The sequence below is a fragment of the Myotis yumanensis genome, unplaced genomic scaffold (assembly GCF_028538775.1).
Source record: "Myotis yumanensis isolate MYYU_CA2020_CCGP unplaced genomic scaffold, mMyoYum1.0.hap1 SCAF_9, whole genome shotgun sequence".
Classification (NCBI taxonomy): domain Eukaryota; kingdom Metazoa; phylum Chordata; class Mammalia; order Chiroptera; family Vespertilionidae; genus Myotis; species Myotis yumanensis.
Window position 1 is genome coordinate 60,865,325 of NW_027223760.1, and position 23,825 is coordinate 60,889,149.

General features: G+C 42.9%; 1 pseudogene; it reads left to right on the plus strand.

Moving 5' to 3' along the window:
* Positions 1-5,305: 5,305 nt before the first annotated feature.
* Positions 5,306-17,417, plus strand: LOC139016652 (renin receptor pseudogene; annotated as a pseudogene).
* The last annotated feature ends 6,408 nt before the right edge of the window (positions 17,418-23,825 follow it).

The window sequence follows — 23,825 nt, forward strand, 5'->3', positions numbered from 1 at the left end:
ACAGAGAAAAACTGCTGATAATGAAACAAAACTGTGTCTGCTGTTCATTTAGTTATTAGAATAAGAAAGAGTGTGTTCACATAGCCACCCTGAAATACCAGTGCTGTGCCCAAGAAGGAAAGGCAGAGCTAGCCTTCTCAGTGATCAAGTAGAGTCCTCCGGGCCAGCAGCACCGGCCTCATCAGGGGACATGGCATGAAGGGTAAAATCTCAGGTCCCTCCCAGACCTCAGGATTCGGTAACATCCGAACCTGCAGAGAATCTTTATAAGAGTTTATTTCAGTCAAACTGAGGACATATGCTGGGAGCAAGATCCCCAGTGCTCCGGAGAAGAGCCCTTCGCAGCTTCGTTTATGCATGTGAAATTAAGGCTGGAGCATAAGCTCCAGATGGAGGTGGCAGAAAGCAAGGCGGGACTGGATTACAGGAGAGCCACCAAGATCACGTGCTCTGGGTTAGTACCCCCTATGAGGGGTATTGCTTCTGGCATTTCAAAGGTGTGTTAACCTAGATGCGCAAGAACAATGGACAGGATGGCTTGAAACCTTTCACTGAAGAAGTTATAGTTGTGGGTTGTGACCACCCACTATGACTGCCCAGTTAGGGATCTGTGATCAGATCACCCTGTGAGGTTACTTCCATAGAATCCCTTCTTTCATCCACAGGATGCACTGAGAACCAATGAGCTGGAGAAAGAGGAGGCCATAGAAAGGGAAGCCCCAAGGGCATTGAAAGAAATGGATGGGAGTTGCCCTCTGTCACTCTCTTACTGCACCTGCTATCATTGGGAAGCTGTGTGGCGAGCCATTTAGGAAACTAGACTAGACTTTGGAGTTAGGACTACCTGGGGTCACAGTCAAGCTCCATTCCCCTCTGCGTGGCCTGGGATAGTTACTTTTCTGAGCCTGTTGTGCCATCTGAAAGATGAGGAAATTAGTATATCCTGTGTATGGTTATTAAATGAACGAATGCATGGAAAAGGTTGCCCATGGCCTGACCTGCGTGGCTCAGTGGTTGAGCATCAACCTATGAGCCAGGAGGTCTCGGTTGGATTCCTGAAGGTCACATGCCTGGCTTGAGAGCTCAATCCCCAGTGTGGGGCATGCAGGAGGCAGCAGATCAATGGTTCTCTCTCATCATTGATTTTTTTTTTTATCATTGATGTTTCTATCTCTCTCCCTCCCCCTTCCTCTCTGAAATCAATAAAAATATATTAAAAAAAAAGAAAAGGCTGCCCCTGGCTCTTGGTGCAGAACGTGAGATAAAGACTAGTTACATGATAGTAACGCTAGGACATCAGCTCCCGTGGTATCACTCTGTCCATTTTATCTTATCTGTGCCCTCAGCACACTAGTTTTGTATGGAAAGTTCTTATTTTCTATAATTAAACATGAATCTACAACCATGTCATCTTATCTCATTCTGGCATAATTGACTCATTAAAGCTTTATCTCCTCGGTCTTACTAAATCAGGTTTGACCTCGTGACCTCCTCCCTGGCTTGGGAGGGTTCCTGCCTACCTTGCCTCTCACATGATGGCCCCAGAGGCTGGTTCCATCAAGTGAAACCAGTTGGCCTGGTATTTGGGCTCACCCCTGGGTCTGCTGCTCTTCTGAGTCTGTCTCACCAAATGCATGCTGCCTTTATCACGTGGCTGTCAGCTGACACGGCTGTGACTTGGGGACACGGGAGGACCCGCCGGGGTCCAGGAGCAGCAGGCTTTGCTTGTGGTTCCCCCCTGGGTCTCTGAAGGAGCATCGCAGGGAAGAAGTCACGTATCAGGAAACATTGCCAACGGATCTGTGATGGGCTGAGTCAACAGAAACAGTCAGAGCAGGCCAAATTAGGAATCTGAAACCAAGAATCCCTGGTTTCCTCTGTCAGGGAGGGAGTGTTTACCACAAGGAACTACTTTGCACAGGGGCAATATCGCTGGTGCTAGTGCTTTCCTGCCCACAGGGAGCTCAGGTGAATGATAGAACCCTGGTTCTCACCTGCAGAAGTGTGTGTCCGGGGGGAGGAACAGGGAGGAGAGAAACTCACTTCCCATCTCCTGGCCGCCAACTCTGCCTGTTATGGGACTGTGTGCTTAGAGGAGGCATTGGGGGACCCTGCTCCTTCCTGTCCTCCCCAATCCAGCCAGGGCTGGGCTTCAGATGAGCGAGGGAGAGAAGGCAGCACCTCCACTGGGGATGTGGGGGAGGCTGACTTCCTAGAAAATCAAGAGTCTTTTAAACTTTTTTCTAAATGTGTTCCTGGCTGAGGGTCCTCTTCTGTGGTCTAAGCTGTCTGTGAGCCTCAAAGACTCCCCTTTTTAAGCACAGTTGGTACACAACATTATATCAGTTGCAGGTGTACAATACAGTGATAGGACATTTACATACCTCACAATGGGATCACTAAGCGAAGTCTAGCAATCCTCTGTCACCATGGCAACTTATCACATTGTGGCTGTATTCCCTGGCTACATTCCCCGTTCCACCAGCCCCAGCCCCTGGCAACCATCCGCTTGAGCTCTGTTTCTGTAAGTCTTTTTTTGTTTAGTTTAGTTTTGTTTTTGAGTTCACATTTGCCACAACATGGCTGGGCCTAGAGGGTATTATGCTTAGAGACTCCGGCTTGGTTTTCACTGCTGGGGGCAGTTTTCCAGTGAAATCTCTTTACGTTGTTCAAAAAGGTATCAACGCAAAAGCTCTCGGATGCCACCACTCTCAGTTCCTACTCTGATAACTGGGGTGGGAGGTTACAACTCACAAGCAAACGCCTTGCTGGCCCTGGTCTGAAGCCCTAGCTCAGAAGCCATCCTGGAAGGAACAGAGGGCAGTGATTGGTTATCAATTGCTGTCCAAGGGAAAATGTGAAGAACAAGAATAGCCCCAAAGCAGAACCCTGCCATTTCTTTTCTAGAGCGACGGTTCTTAGAGTCCCGGCCTCCGAGCAGGAAGGCTCCTTTGGGTTGTTTATTTCATGCACATTTTGCTACAACAAATAAAACACTGATAACGTTACAATGTACAGAGTCCCTGCCGAGTGAGGACCACTGTATCAGGCATTGCCTACATATCACCTGTGATCGTCACAACTGCTCCTCAGGAAACATAACTTAAGGGCTCCTTTAGGAGACCACTGAGACCCATGGCAGGTGAGCAACACCTCGTAACCATGGCGGGGCCCAGGATCTGAGCCCAAGCCAGCCCAACTCAGCAATTGGCTCCTACCCTAGACCATCTACGTTCTCCAGGCCTCTCATTCTTAGACTATGTCTGAAAATGTAATAAAATAAACATATTGTTAATTCATGAAGCAACAAAGTGCAGTAGACATGGAAGTCAGTCAGTAAATAAACAGAGTAGATGAGTAGACTGAGTGTGTATCAGCTCCCTCTCTGCCCACAGGAACACATGACCATGATATGACCTCAGGCTCTGCGTTCCAAACTGCCTCGCCCATGCCCTGACCTTGTGGGACCCTGCAGAACTGAGGCTTCAGGTGGTTTCATATAACCTGGCCGATGTGGCTCAGTTGGTTGAGTGTCATGCTGTGCACCAAAAGGTTGCTGGTTTGACTCCCGGTCAGGGCATGTATGGAAGGCAACAAATGAATGTTTCTCTCTCACATCAATGTTTCTCTCTCTCTCTCTCTCTTTCCCTACTCTCTCCAAGCATGTCCTCAGGTGAGGATTTAAAAAAAACAATTAAAGAAAAGAAGGTGGTTTCATGTCTCCTGCCAATGTTTTCCCACAACTCAGACTTTGGTTTCCCTTTGTCTCAAGGCCACATAGTGATGCAGCCAAGCCCAGCTCTTCGGGATCCAGTCCAAACCAAAGAATGCGAAGAGCATGCATGGAAAAGCGCTAAAACAGCTTAAAGAACAGGCTGTTTTACATCATAATCCTGTAAGAAGAGCTTGGAGGCACCAAGGACCACAGTTGGCTGGAAAATGCATTTTGGCCTCATAAGAAGGGGAAGATATTGATGAACACAAGAAATTTGGTTTGGTTTTCAGATTTGTTCATTGAGGAACCATGTATATTTTTCTTCCTATAAAATCAGGAAAATAAGACATCTCTAGGAGTGCACTATAGCACGACCTAACGTTTCAAAAAATGACCTTTAGATTCAAGGATTTGGGGGAAATGGAGACCATGATTGTTTTGTTAAACAAATTCCAGCCTAGTTAGAAACCACATGTACACAGCAAATAAAAAAGTGGATGAGTGACTAAGTGATGTTGCTGAAATCTCCATTCTTCACTGCACTCACACCGGTCCTCCTCACCAGACCCTATGATGCAAATTGCAAAAATAGTGGTTTTTTTCTCCTCCTGGCAGGAAAAGAGCTGTTTCTCTCCATTAAAACTGTGTTTGCCTAACTAATTAATGCCTGATTCCTAGACATGACTTTCACTTGGGGTGAGCGACAGCTGTGGACAAGCAGACAGACCAGGACCACATACTCTGCCTGACGCTGTGTGGCCATCCCTGTCTCAGCTGCCTCTCCCCAACCTCTTAACACTGAGGGCCAGTGCTCAGTTCTCGTCCTTTCCTCTTTATCTCACTCCCTGGATGATTCCATCTGGTCTGTGGCCTTTCAGACCATCTCTATGCTAAGGACTCGTGGACCTGTCCCCCAGGCCAGACCCTCTTCTGCACACCAGCCCACATCTCTCCACCTTGACCCTCATGGCCTCTCCTAATTTAGTTGGTCTAGAAAGAAGGCTGGGCTCCCCCACATGATTCCACAGGCGTCTTCCCATCACAGTAACAGCATCTCCATCCTCCTGGGGGCTCCAGCTGAAGACCCCAGAGGAGTCCTGATTCCTCTCCTTCTTTGATACCCCATCTTCCATTGCCCCAAACATCTGTTAGCTTCAAAATGTACCCTGAATCAAACCCTTTCTCAGTTACACTGCCCTCCCCATTTCACTCTCAGGAAAAGCCAGTGTCTTCTAGTTGTCTACAGGGCTAATGAGGCTTTTCCTCTCTAACCTCGCCTCCTTCCCCGCTCCAGCCACACTGGCCTCCTGGCTATTCCCCAAGTACACCGGACACCTCCCACCATGGGACCACAGCACTAGCTATTCTCACCTCCTTCAGGACTGTGTTCAAATGCCACCTGCTCAGCGAGGCTCTCCTGGCTAAGTAGACCCTACGTCCTAAAATATCTAAACCAGACAATGTCTGCAAAATGCACACGTTGGGGCCTGGTAAGACTCATTCAGTAAATGTTGACTTTAAAACCCGTGGAAAGAATGGCTACCATGTGCACCCTACCCAGAATGTCCCAGGACTGGAGGCAAAGGCAAGATGTCCAGGTAAGAGTTAAGTCTCCAGGGACCTATCTGTCTATCCCTGTGTCTCCTCATGTTTATGCATACAGACAGCGTCTCCAGCTTGTCTTCTCCTTCCCATGACCCTGGGGACATTTTAGATAAGTCCCTGCTTCTATAATCAGAACTTCTCCTTTTCAAACAAGTCTTAAGGAGACTTGACCAAGAAAACTGGGCATTTTCCACTAGTTTATTCACCCTCACTTCCTCCCTGAGGCCCTTGCCAAATCTGCACAAGCCAGGCTAAAGGATACTTGGAGTGTGATGAATTGAGCACATGATCTCAGAGGACTTTCATTTTCATGGTTGCCTAAACTGAACCGACTTCCAATATCCTTGATTTTAATCCAACACATAGCCAGCAGTGTCTAATGTATTGTCTCTGACCACTTGGCAAGGTCTGTGTGAGTACTGTTTTTTTTTTTTAATGTCATATGATATTTTGAACTGACTGACTTCTCTGGAAACTTATGGTTATTACTTCAGAGAAAAAAGAAAGAGAGACCATTTTCTTGCATTTGGATGAGAGGAGAGTGGAAGTGCCTACATCACTGGTGCTTTGGAGCATCTGAACAAGGAGAATTGGGAGAGGGATGGAGGCAACTGCTTATCTCTTTGCCTTTCAAAATTAAAAACTGAAAGCTATCTAGGCTCTGGGAACTGTATGGGAGGCCACACCAGATGCATGGTGGCAGCGACTGCCCTATGGGGCCTGGCGGTGGGGGTTCTGAGCACTCAGAAGGGGCCCTCGGCTCCCTCGTGTCCCCAGCAAGGGTCCCAAATGCACGCTGCTCACCGTCTGCGCCCTGGTGGGGCAGCTGTGCCTGAACTTCCCCTACATCCGCACCTGTGTGATTCTCAACATCCACCCACAACTAACTTTGTGGCAGAAACAGAGCTCCAGGCAGGATGGCTGACCTCCACCAACAGCTCATGAAATCCTTATTTGCAGAAAGGCTTAACTATAATAACAACAACAGCAAAAACCTAAGATATAAGGAAACGTTGACTCTCAAGGAAGTAGATCATTTAATAACCTGAAAATCCTCAGAAATATCTGAGAAACCCTTGCATCTATAAAACAGAGCCAACTTTAGGAAACGACAATGGGCACAGGGTCCCTAAAGGAAAAAAGAGGAGAGGTTACTAACAAATAAGGATAAACTACACAAGAATGGTCCACATGGGAGGCCAGTCATCTTCCAATTTAACATAAGTTGTGAGTAGAGTTCCAACTGAATAGGATGAATTCTAAGCAATAGACAGATGGCTTTGGAAGCTGGAGGAAATTAATAACATCATCTGGAAGTCATACATTCTTTTCCATCCCCAAAGGAAAAAAATGACAGTTGGTAGAAGCTACAGAGAAACAAACATTTCAAATTGCATGAGGAAAAGCAGGTTTCAGGCGTGGAGCCACCTCCGCTCTGGCCTGGTTTCAGAGGTTGCCAGGAGTGTGAGAAAGGGAATCTGCTTGAACATGGGCACATGGTTGGAGACTGCAATCACAGACGAGCAACTCCAGTCACCCATTGGACTTGGCTGTTTGGTGAACAGTACTTCAGTGGTCATTACAGTGGAAATATTAATTATGGTTTTCCATGCTTAGAGTAAGCAGGGTCTTAATTAAGATTATGGAACCAACTTGGACAGTGGACAAGCACTGGCAGAGGGGAGCAAATGGAGGAGTGGTGTTATGTCCATGAAGTAGGAAGTCCAGACACTGTCTCTATTTCAAAGACTATCAGGGGGATCACTTCATATTACGCAAGTGTCTAACCCTATGCTGTACTCCTGAAACTAAAACAATATTGAATGTCAACTGTAATTGAAAAAGAAAAAAATTAAATAAAGAAGAAAGCTATTTATATTACAAATGTGAGTTAGAAGAATACCAAACCAAGCAACTAGGTTGGTTCTGCTCACATGAACTATGAAAAGGAAGCTTAAAAGTGCTCAAGTTTAAAATTAAAAGAGGAAAACAATGAAAGCAAAAGTATGGAATGATGGAGAGAATAATTGCTAAAATTTTGAAAATGTCCCCATATATATTTTTTTATTTCATCCTAGAAATAAAAATAATACTATCAAAGAAAAATACTATTACTTGCACAGTGTCACCACTTAGTAATTATTGACTATCTCAGGGGTGGGCAAACTTTTTGACTCGAGGGCCACAATGGGTTCTTAAACTGGACCGGAGGGCCGGAACAAAAGCTAGGATGGAGTGTTTGTGTGAACGAATATAAATTCAAAGTAAACATCATTACATAAAAGGATACGGTCTTTTTTTTTTTTTAGTTTTATTCATTTCAAACGGGTCGGATCGGGCCCACGGGCCGTAGTTTGCCCACGGCTGGACTATCTTTACTCTTTAGTATCTTCATTTTGACTAGAATAAATGAGTTAAAAGTTTGTGTCTGGGATTTAGGTAATATATTTGCTGTATATTTGCTGTACGTACATATGTATACTCATATATTTGGCGACTAACTGTTTAATAATCAACTTAAAAATGATTTTTGGAGCTGAAGCTGTTGGAGAGGATGGTAGGAAATAACAAAGACTCTGTCCGTTTTGTTTCCTACCAAATGCCAGCATTGAGAAAGATGCCCCATAAATGTTTGCTGATTATATAAATAGATGAAATGGTGCATTTAATGAAAATTACATATTAAAACAGGATGGTAGCATGTACAATATTAGCAGAAGGAAACTCAAGTCACAGGAGGAGGCTTCTGCAATGATCCACGACACTATGATGCCAACATTCTGTAGCAATTGTTGACATTTTGACATCCATACTGATTTGTAATCCCCTAAACAAATGACTGAATTTTCAACTTCTTTTTGTTATATTAGCATGAAATGTGTGCAGTAGATGCCCTCACCCCACCCCTCATTCACCACCACCCCCAGTTAGTCCATCCACAGCCCATCCTTGACTCTCACTGAATTCCTCCTTAAAGCTCCCTATATCCTTTACCCTTTCCTTCAAGGTGCCCCCAAATCAAAATATCTCTGGGACCCAAACACCCATTCGGGGCACCCATTGGCCTGTCCATTGTCCACACATGGAGCACCAATGGCCTGGCCAAGGGTGCTGCAAGTGGACATATAAGGAAAGGTAGAGTGAAAGGAAATGAAACAGATGTAGCAGACAGAATGCAGAAGGTGGCTAGAGATGACTCTGTGGTCAGCATGTGACGAAAGAAGGAAGACAATGAGGAAGTGGGGAGCAGAAGAGTGCGTGTGGAAGAGGATGAGGATGGACCAGGGCATGCCAACGTCAGTAGCAACATCAAAGCCCTGAGTAACTTCCCACTGTTGCAGGTTAAAGATGGCATGGGTGGCACAAGATGTGTGAACCCAGTGCACACTGGGGTCAGGTTCTGGCTGAGCTGAAGAGCAGAAGTCCCTAAGAGGGAGATCCCTAAATGAGGGTCCCGTTGAGGCTGTGGGAGCCTGGCTTCTGTGGATGTCAGACCACATTCCCTGCTTCTCACCACTGAGGGGACCAGACACATCCACTCATTAGTACTAAAGCTCCTTCCAGTCTTCAGGTGGAGCAAGAGGCCCATCCCATAAGCCATGGTGGCTGAGGGAGTTGTCAGAGCTTTCCCAGAGGAGCATGCTCCTTACTCTTCTGTGCCTCACTTATTCAAATAAAGAACTCCTGCCCTAGCTGGTATGGCTCAGTGGATAGAGCGTTGGCCTGCCAACTGAAGGGTCCCAGGTTCGATTCCAGTCAAGGGCACATGCCTGGGTTGCGGGCTCGATCCCCAGTAGGGGGCATGCAGGAGGCAACCAATCAATGATTCTCTCTCATCATTGATATTTCTATCTCTCTCCCCCTCTCCCTTCCTCTCTGAAATCAATATATATATATATATATATATATATATATATATATATATATTTTTTTTTTTTTTTTTTTAAAGAACTCCTTACAATTCTTCCCTGAGAGAAAGTGGGGCTGTGACTTAGAAACCTGAAGGCAGGTTTGCTAGGGCTGCTGTAACAAAGTACCACAAACTGAGTGACTTAAGCAACAGAAATTTATTTTCTCACAATTCTGGAGGCGAGAAGTCTGAAATCAAGGTGAGTTCCTTCAGAGGGTGGTAAGGGAAGAATCTCTCCAGGCCTCTCTCCTTGGCTTAGAGATGTCTGTCTGCAAATTCACATGGTGTTCTCCCTGTATCTACACATTGTCTTCCTTCTGTGTCCAAACGTCTCCTTTTTATAAGGACACGGGTCATAACTAGGGTTATACCCACCCCAATGACCTCACTTTAAACTTGGTTGCCTTTGAAAAGACCCTGTCTTCAAACAAGGTCACGTTCTGAGGTATTGGGGGTGTCAACATGAACCTTTTCACGGGAGAGGGAAGCACAAATCAACCCATAACCCAGCCATGGGCAAACTACGGCCTGCGGGCCCGATCCGACCCGTTTGAAATGAATAAAACTAAAAAAAAAAAAAAGACCGTACCCTTTTATGTAATGATGTTTACTTTGAATTTATATTAGTTCACACAAACACTCCATCCATGCTTTTGTTCTGGCCCTCCGGTCCAGTTTAAGAACCCATTGTGGCCCTCGAGTCAAAAAGTTTGCCCACCCCTGCCATAACAGCAAGTAGGAGGGGAAGAACAAGTGCATGCTCAAGTCCATGTGCTGGGAGACCTCCCTCCGAGTGTGCAGAGTTGGCAGGCAGCAGCTTAGCCTCCGACCTTTGGAAATCCCCAGTATCTGGTTTTCCTAATTATCGTAATCTCATCCCACCAAAATAGACATCTAAGTACATTCCATGCATTTCTGGTGAGAGGCTCACTCTGCTACATTCTATGTAATATGCTAAATTGGTTTTAACTACAGTGGTTTAAGTGGTTTGGTTGGGCTAAGATCTGGGAAATTTCGCCCATTCCTTAAGCCTTAAAAAAGTCTGATCCAGGTGTTTAAGACATTGCACAATTATGGACCTCCTGAAGCTCCATCTTTTCAGGGAAAATTAGGATGTTGAAGAAAGTAGTTGGTGACCCGTTCCCATCTTGTCATCACAGGGAAGCCCTACCTTGTTCCCCCAAATCTGGCTGGAGTGACACCCCAGGGTAAGGCAAAGTGTTTGCACCAAGGATAGGGAAGTATGGTGCAGGTACAGGTTCCAGAAGAGCCCTGACATTGTTTCAGGTACTACCGTAAGCCTGAGGATTCACCTGGGAGTGGAACAGTCTTCTGGGTGGGAGAGGGAACTCTCACATTCCCACAGTCATGACATGTACAATTGGGAGGCCCTAGAACAGTGATGGCAAACCTATGACACGCATGTCAGAGGTGACACTCGAACTCATTTTTTTGGTTGATTTTTCTTTGTTAAATGGCATTTAAATATATAAAATAAATATAAAAATATAAGCCTTTGTTTTATTATGGTTGCAAATATCAAAAAATTTTTATATGTGACACGGCATCAGAGTTAAGTTAGGGTTTTTCAAAATGCTGACATGCCGAGCTCAAAAGGTTCACCATCACTGCCCTAGAAGCTCAGAGACAGGGATGGGATCTGTGGCTTTCTGCTACAAACATTTTGATTGGTGGATTTCACACCATACCAGTGGCTAACTCTTCATATACTGCCCTTGTGTATGATCATGCAGTTGGAAGAAATTGGGAAGGAGTGAAGTGGTGACCAGCTTAAGCCACTTTAGATGGCTATAGAGTTGAGAGAATTACTAGTACTTGAGAAAAATGAGCCAGGATCCGTGAAGCAACTCTCAGACATCTTAGTATCAGGACTCTTTTCCAGGGTTAAAAAGTACTGAGGAGCTTAAAGAGCTTCTGCTTCTGTGGTTTTGTGGTTTATATCTATTAATATTTACCCTGTTAGAAATTAAAACCGAAAAAAACATTGTAGTGTGTTCCTTCAAGATAATAATAATGAATCCTTTACATGTTAACATAACTAACACATTTTTCCATGAAAATTAACTACATTTTCTCCCCCAAAATGTGTAGTGAGAAGACAGTCACTGTGTTATAGTTTGGAAATTTAATGTCCGACCTTAGAGAAGACAGCTGGAATCTCATATCTACTTTTGCATTCGATCTGTTAATTATGCTGTTTTAGCTGAAGTATATGAAGAAAATCCTGCCTTACATGGATATGAACGTCAAGACTTCATGGATCTCCTAGAAAGAACCCAGGGCTCCCCAGAGGCCCTCCAGCCGTACTTTGAGAACCACTGGACTAGTGGTTAATATCTTGTGCCATCCTTCTAACTATACGTTACAAGGAGATTCAAACCTCAAGATTTTAATCTATATTATTAAAAATGTTTAAATTTGTCTGTGTCATGTACATACCCACAAAGTCTTAACTCTTTTTACCTCCACATTTGAGAAGTCAGCTTTGTGCTAAAGGCTGCTATCTTTTAGTTTGTTCACAGTGAGATCTGTGCACTTAAATGACATTAAAATATGTATCCATAAGCCAGAGACAATAGGAAATATTTTGTGAATTTCTGCTGACTTGTCTTTTTTCTTTTGGTCTTTCGAGGAACTGTGTCATATGAATCATGATGACCATGACAATATAAAGGAAGATAAACGAAATTGGTTCCTTGCCCAACTGTTTCAAACTCAACCCTGATTAGCAAATTGTGGCTTCTCTGTGCTGACCAAGGGGCTTGACCCTAAGACTCTGGGTATAACCACAACAGACTGACGGTTAACAAATCTTAGCCGAGGTATAGACAGTTTCACCTTGAAAACAGTCCATGGGTTGTTTTGCTAAGCCAGTGGTTTGCAGAATATCATGTGAATACAGTTAACAAAGGTGACTGAGTTTGAAGGGACCAGTGCACACATGCCAAAATGCTAAAGAAACCCATCATGAAGTTAAGTCTTGAGACCAATAGTTCCAGCCTGACTCTTAGACCCTAGAAACAGAAGGGAGAAATGAGAAGAAAAAGGAGAATGCCTTCATCCTCTTCCTGAAAATAGGGCTGACCCTAGACTGTACTTACCTTGAAGGACCTCCTCCCGCCAACCTTTTTCGCCCTTTGCCCCCTCGGAAGTTCCCTGTCCCTGAATGCCCAGTGCTTCCCACTGCCCTTGTCCTATGTCTTTTGGGTCCATGATTTCCCAATGTTATCCCTCTACCTCAGCTGTCCTTCTCCTTAGCCTCACTATCCAAACCCTGGTGCCTCACCCAGGAATCCCAACAAGATCTATGTCCTATGTACACTCAACCTTTAAGGTTTCAGTACACATTTCCTGAGCCCTGCCCTGCCCCTCTTCTCTGTGCTTAGCACTGAGGTGAAATAAGTCTTCCTGACACCCCACCTCCTTTGTGAGGGCCATTTGCATCTTTAGAAGTAGGTTTGATAGGTGGTCCATCAGTAGAGTGTCACAAAGAGAAGTGAAAATACTCAGGTGATATGAGGGGAAATGGTGGGGACTGGGGAGAAGTCACGAGGACTTCTCACACTCCCACCCTCAAAGCTACTTTAAGTTATTCCTGTCAAGAGAGAAGGGTAACACCCCAGGAAACTTAACTTTGGGTCTCTGATTTCCCCTACTCCCTTTGAATTCCCCTACTCCCTTTGCTAGAAAAAAGAGTGAAATATTTTTTCTAGATTTATTTGAAGAAAAACCAATAGTCGTTCTCCTAGCTCAGTGATGGCGAACCTTTTGAGCTTGGCGTGTAAGCATTTTGAAAAATCCTAACTTAACTCTGGTGCCGTTTCACATATAGAAATTTTTTGATATTTGCAACCATAGTAAAACAAAGACATATTTTTGATATTTATTTTATATATTTAAATGCCATTTAACAAAGAAAAATCAACCAAAAAAATGAGTTTGCGTGTCACCTCTGACACGTGTGTCATAGGTTCGCCATCACTGTCCTAGCTTCAAATAAGGATTTTTAAAAAATATATTTTAAATCAAATATTGATCTCAGAGAGGAAGGGAGAGGGAGAGAGAGACAGAAACATCAATGATGAGAAAGAATCACTGATCGGCTGCCTCCTGCATGATCCCCACTGGGGATTGAACCTGCAACCCTGGCATGTGCCCTGACTGGGAATTGAACCATGATCTCATGGTTAATAGGTGGACGCTCAACCACTGAGCCACCCTGGATGGGCCAAATAAGGATTTTTAATGCAAGGCCTATAATGTCTGGCATGCTGCCTAGTTCAGCTGATAGGGGTCTACAGAAAAGGCTAGGAAGCCTCAGTAGGCATTGCCAACTGAGTGTGGGTCAATGTGTCTTAGCAACAATGACAAAATGACAATTCACTTCCCAGGGAAAGAATACCTTTCTTTCTGCCCCAAAGCAACTCATTGACTTCTGGCAATATCTGTCAGAATGAACTTTTCTGACACCATACTCTCCTTTCCTGGGTGGTTGGCTTTTTCTGGGTAATGATTCCATTTCATGGTTTTCTTCCTGGGTTGATGTCTCTCGGAATGTTATATAGCAATCCAAAGCCAAGTAAGACTCTCCATGAAGTCGTAATAAGGGTAGTATTGACCCTCATCTTGATTGTGTCCATCAGTAGATTGCTGTCTAGACAAGTTCCCTACAAAGTAGAACTGGCTGTCTGGGTTTTCTGGGACCACAGACTATTTGGACCCATGGAAGGTTTCAGAACCCCAGCTAGGCCCTGGAGAAATCTTCTGGGCCAGACAAAGGCTGCAGGAGATAGCCTCAATTGTAGTGTCCCATTAAGAAATTCAGGCAGACACAAAGGAAAAAAGTACTGTGTTTACTTTTAAAGAAGTGTTAAAGCAATGGTAATTACTGGATTGTACACATGGGTTAACCTGTGGAAGAGGAATAATAGGATCCAATAGGTCAGTGATGGCGAACCTTTTGAGCTCGGCGTGTCAGCATTTTGAAAAACCCTAACTTAACTCTGGTGCCGTGTCACATATAGAAATTTTTTGATATTTGCAACCATAATAAAACAAAGATTTATATTTTTGATACTTATTTTATATATTTAAATGTCATTTAACAAAGAAAAATCAACCAAAAAATGAGTTCGCGTGTCACCTCTGACACACGTGTCATAGGTTCGCCATCACTGCAATAGGTAATGTGGTTTGTTTTAATGTGTAAACACACATACACTCACAGTTCATGGAGCAATAAAGGAAAATTTCTTCTGAAAGAGCAAATAAACCTAGGGAAATCAAACTAATGAATTCATGTACATTCCTGGATTTATGACCCCATGGTTTTATTGAGTTAAAATGTTAACTTTCCACTGTTGGCTACCAGAATAGTTTTTCATTCTGAGGCTGTTACTGAAAAGTAAGTAGTTTAAGTTTTCCTCTCACTCTCAACGGATATTAATCTTTCAGAGTTCTTGTCCTCCCTTTTGCAATGTTCCTAATTCACATACTTCCTATTGAGAAACTGCTGCACACACTGAGGATATCCTGTTTGGTCAGCAGGGCCAATTGCTCTGAAGACAAATCTCAGGAGCTATGCCCTCACTATTCCCCCCTGACTGTTGCTTCGGGGACATGCCTTGTGTCCTTACAGTTCTGTGGATTGTCAGATCCAGATCACCCTCTCTGACTAAGCATGGTCTTAAACCACAGTTGTCATTCAAAGTTGGCTCTCTTATGGAATTGCCATGACCAAGCATTTTTAGAGGTTTCCCTAGTGATAACGCAGCTTTATCCTACGTGCTGCACGAGAACACCTTTGAGGAATCCCAGACAATTAATGAAGTACCTTCGCACCAAGTAGAAACAATTGTGAGTGAGAAGGTGATTTGAGGAAATGACGATGCCAGTGGGACTTATTTTTGATGTGTGACTTCTCATAGCACTTCATGGGTTGTTTTGTTATCCATACTGGGAAATCAGAACTGGGAGAAATACGAGCAAGTTTTCTAAGGCTCATCTCCTTGAAGGAAATTCCTTTATTTGAGGAGGAACATTTGTTCCAAAATGGGGGAAATTGAGAAAACAGTTCATAGGACTTAAATCTTAACTCTGTTGCTTTCTCAGTTATCTGTTACCATGTAACAAAGCATACTGTTTTGTGTATCATTTAAAAAGAAAAGGCCACCAAATAAACTATGACATGACATACATTTTTAAGATGCGTCTCACTTTCAGATATATTAAAAGGTAGGGAAAATGTACATAGTAGAGTTAATGAAAAATGGTAATTATCCGATACTCATGGTGTCCCAAAAAATGTATACACACTTTGAATGATTATAAAGTCTGGATTGTACACAGGAATCTACAGAAATGAATAATTTTTTTGTCAATGCCACTGAACCACACTGGCCAGGCTCATTTTCAAAATTTAAAAGAATCTACAGAGGTCTTCTGATTGAAACAGGCCACATTCAAAAGCACTCTTACAATTCTTTCCCTCAGTCATTTCATCTTTGTAAGCTGCATGTGTATTATTTTGGAACAAAGGAAGGCAAAGTGGTAGCAAGCTAAAGAAGGAGAAGCAAAGGTCCCACAAAGCTAAGCATTGCCACAGAAATAGCTTAGTTTGGTTTCTGCATCATCAGGTGTGGTAGGTAGAAAAGCAAAGCCGGAGGCTATCCCCCCACTTTGAGTACTCCAGCTGACTTCATTTTTGTGATTTTATAAATGTACCTTGGAAATTAACAAAGCTAACTTAAGAGGAATGGAAGAAGGCCAACTGGAAGCCTCAAATCTTTCTCCGAAAACTTGGCACCCTTAAGTGACAAAGTCAGGGACAGGCAGACCACCTACTATTGTATAAGAAGAAGAAAGAGCCAAAGAAACAGACATAGAAATCATCCCAGAAATCATAGAGCCACTCTCCATTCTAGATGTACTAAGGATCTCCACAGTTCTGGGGGGTACCACAGACAAGCTCTCTGTTCTAACCTATGTCATGCCAGTTCAGTATGAAAGAAGACAAAGCACCAGCACGCTGATGATTGGTGGAGAAAGAGACGGCTGCCCCCGGGGTGGGAATGATGGGGCGGTCTCTGGAGTCAGGTGCTGAGGTGATCAGGCCTGCTGCAGGTTGCCCTGCACAAAGTGGCCAGCGGGGAACCATGGCCACGCTCACCCTGCCCCGCCCTTGGTGGTGGGTGTTTTAGAGGATGAGTTTAGTATGTTAAGATCACCAGAGTCTGTTGTTTTCTGCAGTGGAAATTGGCCTGCACCAGGAGAACGAATCCCAGATGTGGCTGGATGAACCATGGGCTTCTCTGAGGAAGAAGACATTTCTTGGCTGGGACTTGCTGTGAGTAACCTATTCCATCGCCCCCAGGCCACTGTTATGGTGATGGTGTCATTTCTTACCCTTTGGAGAATGCAGTTCCTTTTATTCTTGACAGTGTTGCAAATTCCATTGATTCCTTATTTTCTCAAAAAACTCCTGTATTTTTGCAGCTGGCTCCCACTGAGGAAACAGTATATATGGTGGGGAGGGCAAACTCAGTTTTTGAAGATCTTTCAGTTACGTTAGAACAGCCCTGCAATCGCCTGTTTTCAAGTAAACTCTGTTCTTAATTCACTTCCCCTCAGTTCTCTGAGTAGTAACAATGAACTTGATCTACTCTTTTTTTCTGAACCACAGTTCTGCATGATACTTCAAGTTTGTTGTCTTGACATAAGCATCTAGCCAAGGATCCTTCTCCTGATTTACATTCACTGGAGCTGGCAGGTTTGGATGAAATTGGGAAGCATTATGTAGAATATTCTGAGCAATTCAGAGATGCTTTTAAGGTCTTTGTTGGTGCTCTGCAAAAGTTTGCAGGTGGCATGTATGGTCTTTATGATTGGAATGCACTGGTAGATCTAGTGACTGTCATCAGATGACATATCACTTGTGAGGAAGACAAGGACTATCCTTGGAACAAAACAAAAGAAGAACCCACTAAGCCCTATAACCTTGCATGTAAGTATAATTTTGAATATCCAGTGGATTTCAACATGGTGCTTTGGATAACGATCTCCTTGGCCTTGGCTGTGATTATCACCTCTTACAATGTTTGGAACATGGATCCTGGATGTGATAGCATCATTTATAGGATGACATACCAGAAGATTCTAGTGGATTGAACTTTCCTTATGCCAAAATTAGAAAAGGGCTTTGAAAATTGGCTGTTTTGAGATGAATGGATTAGAAAACTGTGGTACATCTACATGATGGAATACTATGCTGCTGTAAAAAAGAAGGAACTCTTACCATTTGCAACAGCATGGATGGAACTGGAGAGCATTATGCTAAGTGAAATAAGCCAGTCAATGAAGGAAAAATACCACATGATCTCACTCATTCATGGATAATAAAGACCATTACAAACTTTTGAACAATAATAGATTCAGAGGCAGAGCTGCCTCAAACTGATTGTCAAACTGCAGTGGGAAGGCCAGGGAGGGTTGGGGGCAGGAGGGAGGGGGGTAAGAGATCTACCTAAGGACTTGTATGCATGCATATAAGCATAACCAATGGACATAAGACACTGGGGGGGGGGGGGGGTGGTAAGGGAGGCCAGGGGATTGTCAAGGGCGAGGGGGAAAAAAAGGGACACATATGTAATACTTTTAGCAATAAAAAAAAAAGAAATATTTACATAAAAAAATAAAAATAAAATAAAATTGGCTGTTTTGTGAAAATAAATTGTTTAGTGTAGTTTAAAGGAGACAGTATACTTTAAATTAAAAAAAAGAATCTACAGAAATGAATAAACATTTTTCGTCAATGTCTGTTTGAAAATGATGACCATTTTGGTCCAAGCATTGCTCATAACACAAAACAATGGAATCATAAACATCAAGAATCATTTTGCTCTGTATTTGTGCGTTTTCAACTCATCGACTATTGCCAGTTTGTACCATAAACTTTATCTTTTATGTATCCCCATTAAAAAAAGTCTAGCCCAGCAGGTGTGGCTCAGTGGTTGAGCACTGACCTATGAACCAGGAGGTCACGATTCGATTCCCGGTCAGGGCACATGCTTGGGGTGTAGGCTTGATCCCTAGTGTAGGGCATGCAGGAGCCAGCCAATCAATGATTCTCTCTCATCATTGATGTTTCTATCTCTCTGTCCCTCTCTCTTCCTCTCTGAAATCAATAAAAATATATATTTTTAAAAGTCTAGTGGCACTTTAAGATAAATTTTCTTTGTTCAAAGCTTAGTATGGTTTTGCCCATTATTTCAAATCACTTAAACCAGAAAAAGAGTGAAAATTAGGTGAATTATCAGCTGTTAAAGTGCACATACTTTTTTTGTGTGACATCCTATATAACTCAACAGAGCTTTGAGATTGGATGGATTAAAAATCCAAAGTTTAAAAATTATTATTTTCATCACTCCATTAGTTATCTACTTGCCTAGTTCTCACCCTGACTGAGGCATTCATCCTAGCCATGGTCTGACAGAACCAGGCCTTGGAGGATTATTATTTCCCTCTTACCTCTTTTTAAAAAATTATTATTATTATTATTATTATTATTATTATTATATTGATTTAAGAGAGGAAAGGAGAGGGAGAGAGAGATAGAAATATCAATGATGAGAGAGAATCATTGATTGGCTGCCTCCTGCATGCCCCCTACTTGGGATTGAGCCCACAAACTGGGCATGTGCTCTTGACAGGAATTGAACCAGGGACCCTTCAGTCAGCAGGCCAATGCTCTATCCACTGAGCCAAACCAGCTAGGGCTTCCCTCTTACCTCTTAATCAAACCATGGCAAAAGGCAACCCATGGGAATCAGGAGAACAATTGAGTATTTGTAGCTCAGATAACAAAGCTACACTGTATTGGGAAACTGATGCCTATTTTTGTTTGCTTTGTACCATTTAGCTCAACCAATACACCAAGACCTTCTACTGGTTTCTTTAATTTTTACTGAGTAGTTTTCACCACTGAATAAGTTCTCAATAATTTCACAATGACTTCCTAGATGAGAGTTTCTAGGAAGACACTAGATCATAAAAGCAACAATTACCATATTTCCAAATTTAATCAATATGCTTATTGGGTCCCTATTGTGTGCCATGTGCAGTCCGCTAGATCCTACAATGGCAAAAAAAAGCCAAACACAGACAATGCAGCCTTTCTCATATAACTTAGTCTGATGGAGAAGGTGAAGTGGACCATGGACGAGTAAAATAAACATCTTAAATCATGAGAGATCCTGGAAGTACTAAAAAGGAAATAAAGAAGGTGATGAAGGAAGGTAAGAGGAACTTGTTTAGACAGAGGTGATCATGGATGGACATTCTGAGGAAAAAACATTTAAGCAAACAGAAACCTAAAGATGAAAAAGGATGAGTCATGCAGAGAGCCAAAAGAGGTGCCGTAGACCAGAAAGAGGGCACAGCAAGTACAAAGGTTCTGAGGTGTCAAAGAGCTTGGTGTGTTCTTGGAACTGAGAGTAGATTGGTATAACCAGAGCACAAAGAGAAAATTTCTCCAACCATAAAACAAGCCTAGAGATGTATGTTTACATTTTTCCTATGTTCCACACAGGCAAAACCAACAAACAATTTTTAAAAAATAAACAGCAAAAAAAACACACCCTAAATTTTACAAGCCTATAAATATCTCTGGGAGAAAAAATTGGCCTTAGAATTAGTTTGTTTTTTCTCATTTACCTTTCCCTAGAATATTATGGGACTGTTTCTTTGATTTCTAGGAGCTTATTCATTAAGTCAGTATTTCTCCAGCATGGTAACGAAGCAACGCTTTAAAGGAAAAAATATGATATATCATCAATGTTGACTTAAATCCTCTTAATTATAATGATTCTTTAAGATGAAGTATAAATGCTTTATGCCCATAGCTCTCATGAAAATCTACAACTAAGTCAAGTTTAAAATGAAATGCAAACTAAGCTACAAAATCAAAAAAGTGCAGATTATCAACATTGATTTAGAGTAATGGGATGAGAAGCCATTATTTGCTGCCACTGGATTGCCTACGTTTGGTTCACTAGCAGAATATGCATTGACATGTTTCATTACACCTATTGCAAACTAGGACCATCATTTTGATCACTATTATTATCATCCTCATTGCTTCTCTTTATTTAAAAAAATAAGCTTTCTTGGGGAAACCAAGATGGCAGCATAGGTAAACACCAGAGATTGCGGCCTCGCACAACCACTTCAAAAATACAACTAAAAGATGGAACGGACATCATCCAGAACCACAGGAAGGCTGGCTGAGTGGAAATTCTACAACTAGAAGGAAAGAGAAAAGCATACCAAGACTCAGAGGAGGCACAGTGTGGAAGTAAAATACTAAGGTGCGGAGGTGCATGCGGAGTGGGCTGGCAGCTGAGGGCACGGTTGTCGTTTTCAATCGGGAGGGAGTCTCAGGCTCTGAGCTCCAGTCCCGGGCAAGTCTCTAGGGACTCAGACTCATATGGGAGAAGCGGGACTGTCTGGCATTGGTCAGAACTCGAGGGCAGCTTTCTCTCTGAGGGGCTTGCAGCGATTACCGGGACATTGAGAAGCAAAGCCTCTGAGGGCAGGACTCAGAGCAGCCATAACTGCTAGCCCCGCCCTGTTGATCCTGTGGGACCCGCCTCGCCCAAGCCTGCAGGAAGGCTTTTGCTGGATAGCCTCGGGCAAAGGCTAGATTAGCACCTCCCAAGAGATCCAGGAGCCAGGAAGCCCAGAGGTCAGAGTGGGACCATCCAGTTTGCAGCTCCATGGAAACATAAAGGACACACTCAGGGGGCAGACTCAGTGAGCACCAAAGCCCCATTGAAGCAAGTCTTGCCCCAGAGGGGTGTCTCCAACACAGAAGTTCTCCCACTGCAGACACAGCTGATTCTCACAGCCAATTGGCCTGGAGACCAATTCCTCCCAGTGATACCTACAACCATCAAGGCTTAACTACAACAAGACTGTGCACAAAGCCCACAAGGGGGTGCACCAAGAGTGTCTACATCAGGTAATTAGGACACTTAGCACAGAAAGCCACTCTATCGACACAGCAAAGCATAAAAAATGCCTAGACAAAGAAACAGGACACAAATGACAGAAATGGAGGAAAGCAAACTGCTGGATATAGAGTTCATAACCACACTTTTAAGGTCTTTCAAGAACTGTCTAGAAGCCGCTGATAAATTTAGTAAGACCCTCGAAAAGACTGGTGAGACCGCCGATAAATGTAGTGAGATCCTCAAGAAATCTAGTGAGACCCTCGATATTGTGATAAAGGACCAACTTGAAACTAAGCATACACTGACTGAAATAAATATTATACAGACTCCCAACAGCAGACCAGAGGATCGCAAGAATCAAGTGAAAGATTTGAAATACGAAGAAGCAAAAAACACCCAACCGGAAAAGCAAAATGAAAAAAGAACCCAAAAATACGAAGATAGTGTAAGAAGCCTCTGGGACAGCTTCAAGCGTACCAACATCCGAATTATAGGGGTGCCAGAAGATGAGAGTGAGCAAGATATTGAAAACCTATTTGAAGAAATAATGACAGAAAACTTCCCCTACCTGGTGAAAGAATAGACTTCCAAGTCCAGGAAGCGCATAGAACCCCAAACAAAAGGAATCCAAAGAGGACCACACCAAGACATATCATAATTAAAATGCCAAGAGCAAAAGACAAAGAGAGTATCCTAAAAGCAGCAAGAAAAAGAAAATCAGTTACCTACAAGGGAGTATCCATATGACTGTCAGCTGGTTTCTAAACAGAAACTTTGCAGGCCAGAAGGGAGTGGCAAGAAATATTCAAAGTGATGAATGCCAAGAACCTACAACCAAGATTACTTTACCCAGCAAAGCTATCATTCAGAATTGAAGGTCAGAGAAAGAGCTTCACAGATAAGAAAAAGCTAAAGGAGTTTATCACCACCAAACCAGTATTATATGAAATGCTGAAAGGTATCCTTTAAGAAGAGGAAGAAGAAGAAAAAAGGTAAAGATACAAATTATGAAAAACAAATACACATCTATCAACAAGTGAATCTAAAAATCAAGTGAATAAATAATATGATGAACAGTATGAACTGGTGATTATAATAGAATCAGGGACATAGAAAGGGAATGGACTGACTATTCTTGGGGGTGAAAGGGGAATGGGAGTTGCGGGAAGAGATTGGACAATAATCATGCACCTATGGATGAGGATAGTGGGTGGGGAGTGAGGGCGGAGGGTGGGGTGGGAACTGGGTGGAGGGGAGTTATGGTGGGGAAAAAGAGGAACCAATATAATAATCTGAACAATAAAGATTTAAATTTTAAAAAAGGAAAAAAAATAAGCTTTCTTTTTAACAATGGATCCATTATCTTGAAAAGCCAATTAGCATACTCCAAAATACAATATTGAAATAAAAAAAAAACCTCTTTAACAAAAAAATGCTTTGTTTTTCACTACCACATTTACTGCCATGTAACTATTGCTAATGTGTGTACACAAAGACAAGATTTTCACAGCATAGCCACTGGTTTTGTGAATATGACCTGATGGCCAGCTCTGGGGTCTTTATGGTTTCTCATGCCAATGATATGGGCCACTCCATTCTCCCACTACCTTCCTCTACAGAATGACTGCAAAACCCTAGAGTGTACGTTGCAATGTAATTTGGCTTTACTTGGTACTAATATGACCATAAATTCAATGCAAGTGCTCCTATGAAATTGTATGGATTACTGCAATTAAAGAAGGTAGCCTGGGAGTTTCAGAATGTTAGTATTACTTTAAGCTTATCGTAAATATGAAAATCCAAAAAATGTTTAATTCCTATAGATTTGGGGGACACAGGAAATAAGTTAGAAGACTCCACGTTGAGAAATGGTGCACACATTAGTAATGGGGTCGAATGGAAGGATGGGTCATCTGCACTGCTTTACACATTGGGAATAATCAGCCCAATGTGAATATAGCCAGACACACGTGTGCCACACAGACACAGCATGGGACATCGATCCAGTTTAGAAAGATTGTGAAAAAGGAAGCAAAGAATGCAGTTTCTTTATTAACTATCTCAGACATATCCAACAGAATAACATAGTCCCCACTAAGTTACTTTTTTTAGAAAAAGGCAGACCCTAGCTGGCTTGGCTCAGTGGATAGAGTGTCGGCCTGCAGACCGAAGAATCCCGGTTCGATTCTGGTCAAAGCATGTACTTTGGTTGCAGGCTCCTCCCTGGCTCCAGCCCTAGTCGGGGGTCGTGCGGGAGGCAACCAATGGATGTGTTTCTTTCACATCAATATTTCTCTCTATCTTTCCCTCTCTCATCCACTCTCTCTAAACATCAATGGAATAATATCCTCAGATGAAGATTTTAAAAAAAAAAGACAGGAAGGCAATTTGTTTCCAATTAAACAATATTAGGTTTACCAATCTAAACAATGATGCCCAAAGAGAAATTTCCTGTCCAATTTCAGCAGACCCAATCTCTCCCTGAGTTCCAAACTTGAATACCTATACTCATCAATACTTAGAGTATCAGTGATGGTGTCCAAAGGTGGCTGCCCACAGCTCCTTC